Genomic DNA, 8,010 nt, shown 5'->3' on the forward strand with positions numbered 1-8,010 from the left:
TTTCTCTGCCTAAATAAATTTATTTAGCTATCAAGTACCTTTATTACACATTCCTTAATTAATGTTTGTGTTAATACAGGCCATGCTTAGTTTGAATTTTCTGGAATGAAAAAAAAAATGCTTGAATATCTCATAGAAAAGCAGTATAGCTATAGAGGATATCTTTCCTCGTGTTGATTTACCTTTGAGCATCAATCCCTTTCTCTACGCTCTGCAATACAGAGTAGTGCCTGCTTTGGACCAGTACAAACATTGGAAGACAACTGACTCAAGCTGGACTAATAAGATTCTTCTCCTGGGTACTTGGAAAGAAATCCTCATGAGAGGCTGGACCAGTAGCAGATGACTTCAGAAGTATGGGGTGGTTAATTCTACACTAGGACTGAGGAAGGGTACAGAGATGCTCTACAAAAAGGACAATAAGACAGAGGAAAAGACAAAGAGATAGAGATAGGTCAGTAGATAAATGAATAGATAGATTCAATTGATAGATAGATGATAGATAGATAGATAGATAGATAGATAGATAGATAGATAGATAGAGATGAATAGTTAGATAATTTGCTATTCCTAGTTCTGGTTCCTTACTCAGGAATCTGTGAAATACTATTTTATCATAAAAGTTTTCCTTTGCTTACAGTATATTGAATTGATTATTTTCCTTGCAAGCAGACTTTTCTAATAAGTACAATATTTTAATCATGCACTTATGAGTAAAGCTGACTTAGGTTTGTATCCTTCTCTATGGAAATGTAAAAGAATTCCCATTTCCTGGGGTTGCTGTGAGAATGAGATGGACAATGTGTGTAAGAGGCTGACATTGGTACACTGTAACTGGTTTATGTCATGGCTGTTGTATTACTACAGAAGTGAACTCAGTGAACTCAGTTTTCCCCTGGGAATCCCAAGGGGATTATTCCATTATTCCCAAGGAATAATGCCTTTTATAGGTCAAATGAGGCTCTCTATTGTCCAGTCCATAAATATCCCATCTAATTTTGTGGCATAGATAATAGCCTGTCCTCCATCAGCTGTACAAAACTGTGATAAGCAAAGTGTCCTTGGGGGTCTCTTATTGTGTCCACAACCCTGTGGCTCCCAGTGCCTTCATTGTGCCCTCACTTCATACTTATTCTCATTGAGATATAGAGAGACTTATGTCTTCTCCCACAAGTTTTTAGGTATTCAATGAGAACAGCAGGAAGAGAATGCTAAAATAGCTTCTCTGTATGGCTAATTTGATGCAACATAGACTCTGTACTAAGTGCTTTACATGTATTATATCTAATCTGCGTGACATAGCTGTAAGGCAAGTATCATTATCCCCAACTGACATCCCAAACTGAAGTTCTGAGAGGTTGAATGACTTGCCCTAGGCCACCTGACCAGTGGTTGTGCAGGCTGTAAAGCCTGGCTGGATTTGGTTGATGGGCTAACTTTTCAGGCTCTAAGACTTTTAGCAGGTTGTTTAACTTCTCAAGTTCCCTCTTCTGTAAACAGGGATAATACCAGCACCTATGTCATAGGGTTGTGGTGAGGATCAAATGAGATAATACATGTCAACTACTTAGTACAATGTCCTCAACAAGGTGTGGGTCACCAAATGTCAGTTGCTGTGGTAGTTATTATTTTTCACAGCCTTCAGTGTCCCAGATATGTAACAATGAAGAATGGCTTGCTACAAAGCATTTCCCTCAGTCCAGAGGCAGAGATTTGGGGTGACATCATTCTCTGAAGCCCATCAAAACCCTGAATGAAGTTGTCCACTATATTCTTGCTCCTGAGGTTGAGTTCTCCACCGAGCAGCCTTAGGGCTGAGGTTTGTCCCTTGCAAGGTATCTGAGCTGAAACAGATGGACTTCCAACATCCTGCCTTCATTCTGTCGTGCTGACTGTCCATTTCACTGGGGTCTATTTGAGGATCTGCAGCAGTTGGAGGGAGGGGTATTTGTGGTCCTTGCCTATCCTCTCCCACCCTCACAGGCAAGGAGAAATGAGCTGTTTATATCATGCAGGAAGTAGAGGCGGTATCATGTCATACAAAGGGCAGTGGAAGAGGAGAGACGATTCTGGACTTGACTGCACCTGGCACTGGCTATGTGACTGTGGACAGTGATTCTGGGATGGGATTCCCTACTTATAAAACAAAAAGGGTAGAACCAGATCTCCAAGATCACATCTATTGCTGATATCATACCAGAGTCTGGAACCTTTGATCTAGACTGTCTAAGAAACCAAGATAAAGCAGGATGTTGCCCCTAATGAATTTACACCAGGCATCCAATCTAAATCTACATATTTAAATTAAGATATTCACATTCACTAGAATCATTAATTTTGGACCCATACAAAACTTGAACTCATTAAGGAAATGACAAGCAATTCTTCTTTCACTAGGGAAGATCTAAAGTAAGCACAGTCCTACCTCCCTTCTCTTGTTTTACCAGTTGTCAAATATTTATAGAGCCATACTTTATGTCTAGCACTATGCTAGATTCTGAGAATCAAACGATAAATAAGGCCTGAGTAGATTGTGTGCTCCTGAGGGCACTTTATTCAACTTTGGATATCTATTACCTAGATCAGTAATTATAAACGCTTGCTAAGAGAAAATTCAGAGAGCTGCAATCAAAATATTAGAAGATGCCTTTATCTTAGCTTTATAAATGAGAAATCAAAGCTGTTAAGGGTTAAATTGTTTCCCCCCCCTAAATTTATATGTTGAGGTCCTACTTTTCGGTTCCTCAGAAAGTGGCTTTATTTGAAAATAAGGTCATTGCGGATGTAATTAAGTGGAGTGGAGTTGAGTGGGCCTCTAACCCAGCATGATTGCTATCCTTATAGAAGGAGACATACAGTGAGGAAAGAGGATATGAAGAGACACAGGGAATAAATGGCCATCTGCACACCAAGGAGAGAGTTCTGCAGCAGATTCTTCCCTCACAGCCCTCAGAAGGAACCAGCCCTGCCAACACCTTGATTTTTGAAGCTCTAACTGCCAGAACTAGGATGAAACAATGAATTTCTGGTTTATGCTACCCAGTGTGTGGTACCCAGTGTGTGATACTTTGTTATGGTAACCCTAGCAAACTAATTCAGACGCTACTGACTCTTGGCTCTGAGCTACTTCCATTATATTACCAAGAGGGTGGGTAGTACTATGTATGTCCAGGGCTCTTCTGCATAGCATTTACATGTTTACTTTGGCCAACGACAGAATTATATGGAAATATTTTCTTGTCCATGGGAAGATTTTTATATCTTATTTTTAAAAACCAACCTTTACTGTGAATTCTAAGAACTGCAACACAGAATAGTGCATTCAGGGTGTGTCTCCATGAAATAAAAGCAACTAGTTAGAAACTTTAAAAATGCAGGCAACAATGTTATTGTTTAGTATTTATATTATAGGCCAGGTGGGGTGGCTCACACCTGTAATCCTAGCACTTTGGGAAGCCGAGGTGGGTGGATCACAAGGTCAGGAGATCGAGATCATCCAGGCTAACACGGTGAAACCCCGTCTCCACTAAAAATACAAAAAATTAGCCAGGCGTCGTGGCGGGCACCTGTAGTCCCAGCTGCTCGGGAGGCTGAGGCAGGAGAATGGTGTGAACCCAGGAGGCGGAGCTTGCCGTGAGCCGAGATCGCGCCACTGCACTCCAGCCTGGGCGACAGAGCGAGACTCCGTCTCAAAAAAAAAAAAAAAAAAAAAAGAAAAAGAAAAAAAAGAAAAAAATAGTATTTATATTATCAAAAAGATTGGTGGGATCTATTTTGCTTAACAATATCCCTTATTTGTCATTCCTTGAGAGAGAATCACAAATACCTTGATTTCAGCCAAAAACATTGTTAAAGTTTTTTCTTATCAATTTTCAGACCTTTATCCTTTAACTTCAGAATTAACAACTTTTTATTTTCTGTTTCTGTCTTATATACTCCCTTGGCAGGCAATGTTACTTTAAAAGTTCCTGAAGAGAAACATTATAAGTAAAACAAAAAAAGCATTTAGCAAAAACCAACTTAACCAGATCACGTATTTCACACTGTTATTCTGTAATACTTAAAACGACTGATTCAGTTCATCTTCTTATAATACTGCAACATTGATTTGCAAGACAATGATATCTTGACTCCTGCTTTCCACCCTCCACATTATTAAGTGAAGAGGAGAAAAATTTAGAAGATAAAGTGACTACAATGTGGATTTTAAAATCTCTCAAGAATGAGACCCTTAAAACAACCTTGATTGGCCGGGCGTGGTGGCTCACGCCTGTAATCCCAGCACTTTCCAGGTGGAGGCGGGTGGAGCACGAGGTCCGGAGTTCAAGACCAGCCTGACCAATATGGTGAAACCCTGTCTCTACTGAAAGTACAAAAATTAGCTAGGTGTGGTGGTGCATGCCTATTGTCCTAGCTACTTGGGAGGCTGAGGCAGAAGAATCGCTTGAACCTGGGACGGGGAGGTTGCAGTGAGTAGAAACTGTGCCACTGCACTCCAGCCTGGGCGACAGAGGGAGACTCCGTCTTAAAACAACAACAACAACAACAACAACAACAACAAAACTCACCTTGATCAAGAACAATACTAAAACATGAGGGTACAATTTTCAGAGAAAAGACAGATTTCTTTTAAAAAAAAGTTAATAATAAAATTTATGAATAATTATATAAATTTTTTTCTGATCCCAATTCTCCAATCTAATTTCACTTCCTAATACTCTGCTTTGTACACCCCTGGTGCCTGCCAAGCTGGGCTGCTTGCTGCCTAGTGATAGCTACCCTGTGTGCTGTTCCAAACGTGTTACCATGTCTACTCAATAAGTCTTTGAGGTAGTTGTTATTTTAAGTGAGGACATAGGGGTTCATAAGGTTAGGTAATCTGCCCAAGTCACACAGCCAGCAAGGGACAGAGCTGGAACTTGGACTTAAGCACTCAAGCTCCACAACCTGGCCTCATGCCCATGTGCTACCCTGTCTGTCGGCTCTGAGCCCTGGCTCCTGTCATCTCTGCTAGACACCCTCCGTCTTCCCTCCTGCTTCTCCAAATCCTATTCCTTCTTCAGGGTCTGCCTCCACCAGAAAGCCACTCAGAGTACAAGGCCCACTCTATCTAGTCCTGCTTTGGGTTCTAAATAAACTTCTAATGAGATAGTTTCCTTTTCTTGATTGATTCATAGATATCACTTTCCTCTGAGTTTGGGTCTTCTTTAAGCTCTCTAAAAAGCAAGGGCTCTGCATATACTTCTTTTGTTTCTCCCAGTGGGCCTAGGTAGTCACATGTCATGCTCAATATACATTTCTTGACTGAAATTGAGTCATTGAGTGTTTTCTAGATGAGGGTGAGGAATAATTTTTTCCCCTAAAACTGAAACAAAACAAAACAAAACAAAACAAATAAAAACCTCATTGAACCTAAGCTGGAGTATTTAAGAAGTTAAGGATGGTTTTCTCAGCAACCTGGAGAAACGTGACCTTTTTGTTTTCCAAGCCTGGCCTTTCGAAAGTGGCTCAAGTTGAATTTTAACTCAAGTTACTGAAGTGGTTGCAGTGACAAATAATAGAAGCTTCTTTTTACTGAGCATCAACCATGTGCATGCCAGGTATTTTGTATCAATCTCTTCAAAACGTCATACTTAAGTAAGATAAGTGTTTTACAGATAGAGAAATGCAAGTTTAATAAAGTCATTTGCTTGAAATCAATCAATAGTTTATTTTTATTTTTTATTTTTTTGAGACGAAGTCTCCCTCTATTGTCCAGGCTGGAGTGCAGTGGCATAATCTTGGCTCACTGCAACCTCTGCCTCCCAGGTTCAAGATATTCTCCTGCCTCAGCCTCCTGAGTAGCTCAGACTACAGGTGCACACCACCCCACCCAGCTAATTTTTGTATTTTTAGTAGAGATGGGGTTTCACCATGTTGGCCAGGCTGCTCTCAAACTCCTGACCTCAAGATCTGCCCCCCATCAGCCTCCCAAAGTGTTGGGATTACAAGTGTGAGCCACCATACCCAGCCAATCAATAAATTATTAATGAAAGATTGCAAACTGTAGCTGCTGCGCTTGATTTTTTTTTTTAGCTCATTATTTTATATTCTCCAATGCTGCCTTTTTTTGGATTTAGCTGAATTCCCTTAGTTCTCAACCTGCATCTGGAATGTTTCTGGGAAAACTACTTAACATTTCTGATCTCAATTTTCTTTTTTATAAATATGGTTTTCACAGTTGACATGATGTCTACCTAGAAAATCCCCAAAACATCTGGAAAAATAACTGCTAGAACTATTTGGGCCACTGCATTGCAAATACACCAATGATGACCTTAAAAGAATAATAGTTCAAAATGACCAACATAAATCAATAGTTCTTAGTAGGGAAGACAGACCTTAATTAAGTCAAACATCTAATTTTTTGCTTAGGTCTAGAATTATATCAATCCAATGAGATAACCCTCGTTCTTTTATGGTAATCTGACTAGGGTGACTACAAATTTGATAAAATTTTTGATTAATAAAAATGGAGAAATCTATAGATATTAAAAACTGAGAAAAATAATACTATGAAAAACTTGATGCCTATAATTTGACAACTTATAGGAAATGGGAAAATACATTGAAAGACATAATTTGTCAAAGTTTACTCATAAAGAAATTATCTATTTTTAAAAATTGAATTTTTAGTTAAAAATAATCCAAGAAGGAAAACTTCAGGCCCAAATAGCTTTACTGGAAAATTCTACTAACCATTTAAGGAAAATACAACACTAATTTTATATCAACCCTTCCAGAAAACAGAAGAGGAGGGAACACTTCTAACACTTGTAATTAAGCCAGTATCACCCTGATAACAAAACCAGACACAAACATCATAAGAAAACTACAGGCCAATATTTCTCATGAACACAGGTGCAAAAATATTTAACAAAATGCAACAAGTCAAATCCATCAATATATGAAAAGATAATACACCATGGCCAGGTAGTATTTTTTTACCCCACGAATGCTAGACTGGTTGAACATTCAGTAATAACTCTACGTAATTCTCTGTTTAGTCTATCAACAGACTAAAGAAAAGAAACCACATAATTTTTCTCATCTCAGTAGACATGAGAAAACCATTTGAGAAAATTTAGTAAAATAAAATAAAAACACTCAGAAAACTAGAAAAACCTACTTGATCTCATCTATCAGGAGAAGTATAGCTACTGTAATGAGTGGTAAAAGACTGAACATTTTCTCCCTAATACTGGGAATAGGACAAGGATGTCCTTTTCTCCATTCCTATTCCACATTATACTGGAGGTTCTAGCTTGTACAAAAGACGAGAAAAAAAAAAAGCTGACTAAAAAGAGACTAAAATAATATCTATTCATGGATGACACAACTGTCTATTTAGAAAATTCCAAATAATCATAAAACAGAGCCACTAGAACTAGTAAGTGAAACTAGCAAGGTTGCAGGACACAAGTTCAATATATTTAAGGTCACTCCTCATTTCTATATATTAGCAAATGCACTGCTGGTAATTGAAAAATGCATAAAATGTCATTTATAATAGTACCCAAACTACATGAAATACTTCGGGATAAATTTAAACATGAGCAAGATTTGTATGCTGAAAATTATAAAACTGATGAAAAATCGAAGATCTAAGTAAGTGGAGAGATACAAATGCTCCTTGACTAGAAGACTCAATATTGTTAAAATGGCAGTTCTTCCCAAACTGCTGTATAAATTCAATACAATTCCAATCCAAATGCCATCACGATTTTTTGTTAGAAATTGTCAAGCTGATTCTAAAACTTATAAGGAAAAGCAAAAGAGCCAGAATAGTCAAAACAATTTAGAAAAACAACGTCACTGAAGGATGCACACTACCTGATTTCAAGGCTTATAATAATAATCAAGATAGTGTAATGTTGGCAAAAATACAGATACCTAGATTTATGAAACAGAATAGAAAGTCAAGAAATAGATCCCCATGAAAATAGTCAATAGACTTTTTGTCATAAAAGT

The sequence above is a fragment of the Papio anubis genome, chromosome 6, assembly GCF_008728515.1.
Source record: "Papio anubis isolate 15944 chromosome 6, Panubis1.0, whole genome shotgun sequence".
Taxonomy (NCBI): domain Eukaryota; kingdom Metazoa; phylum Chordata; class Mammalia; order Primates; family Cercopithecidae; genus Papio; species Papio anubis.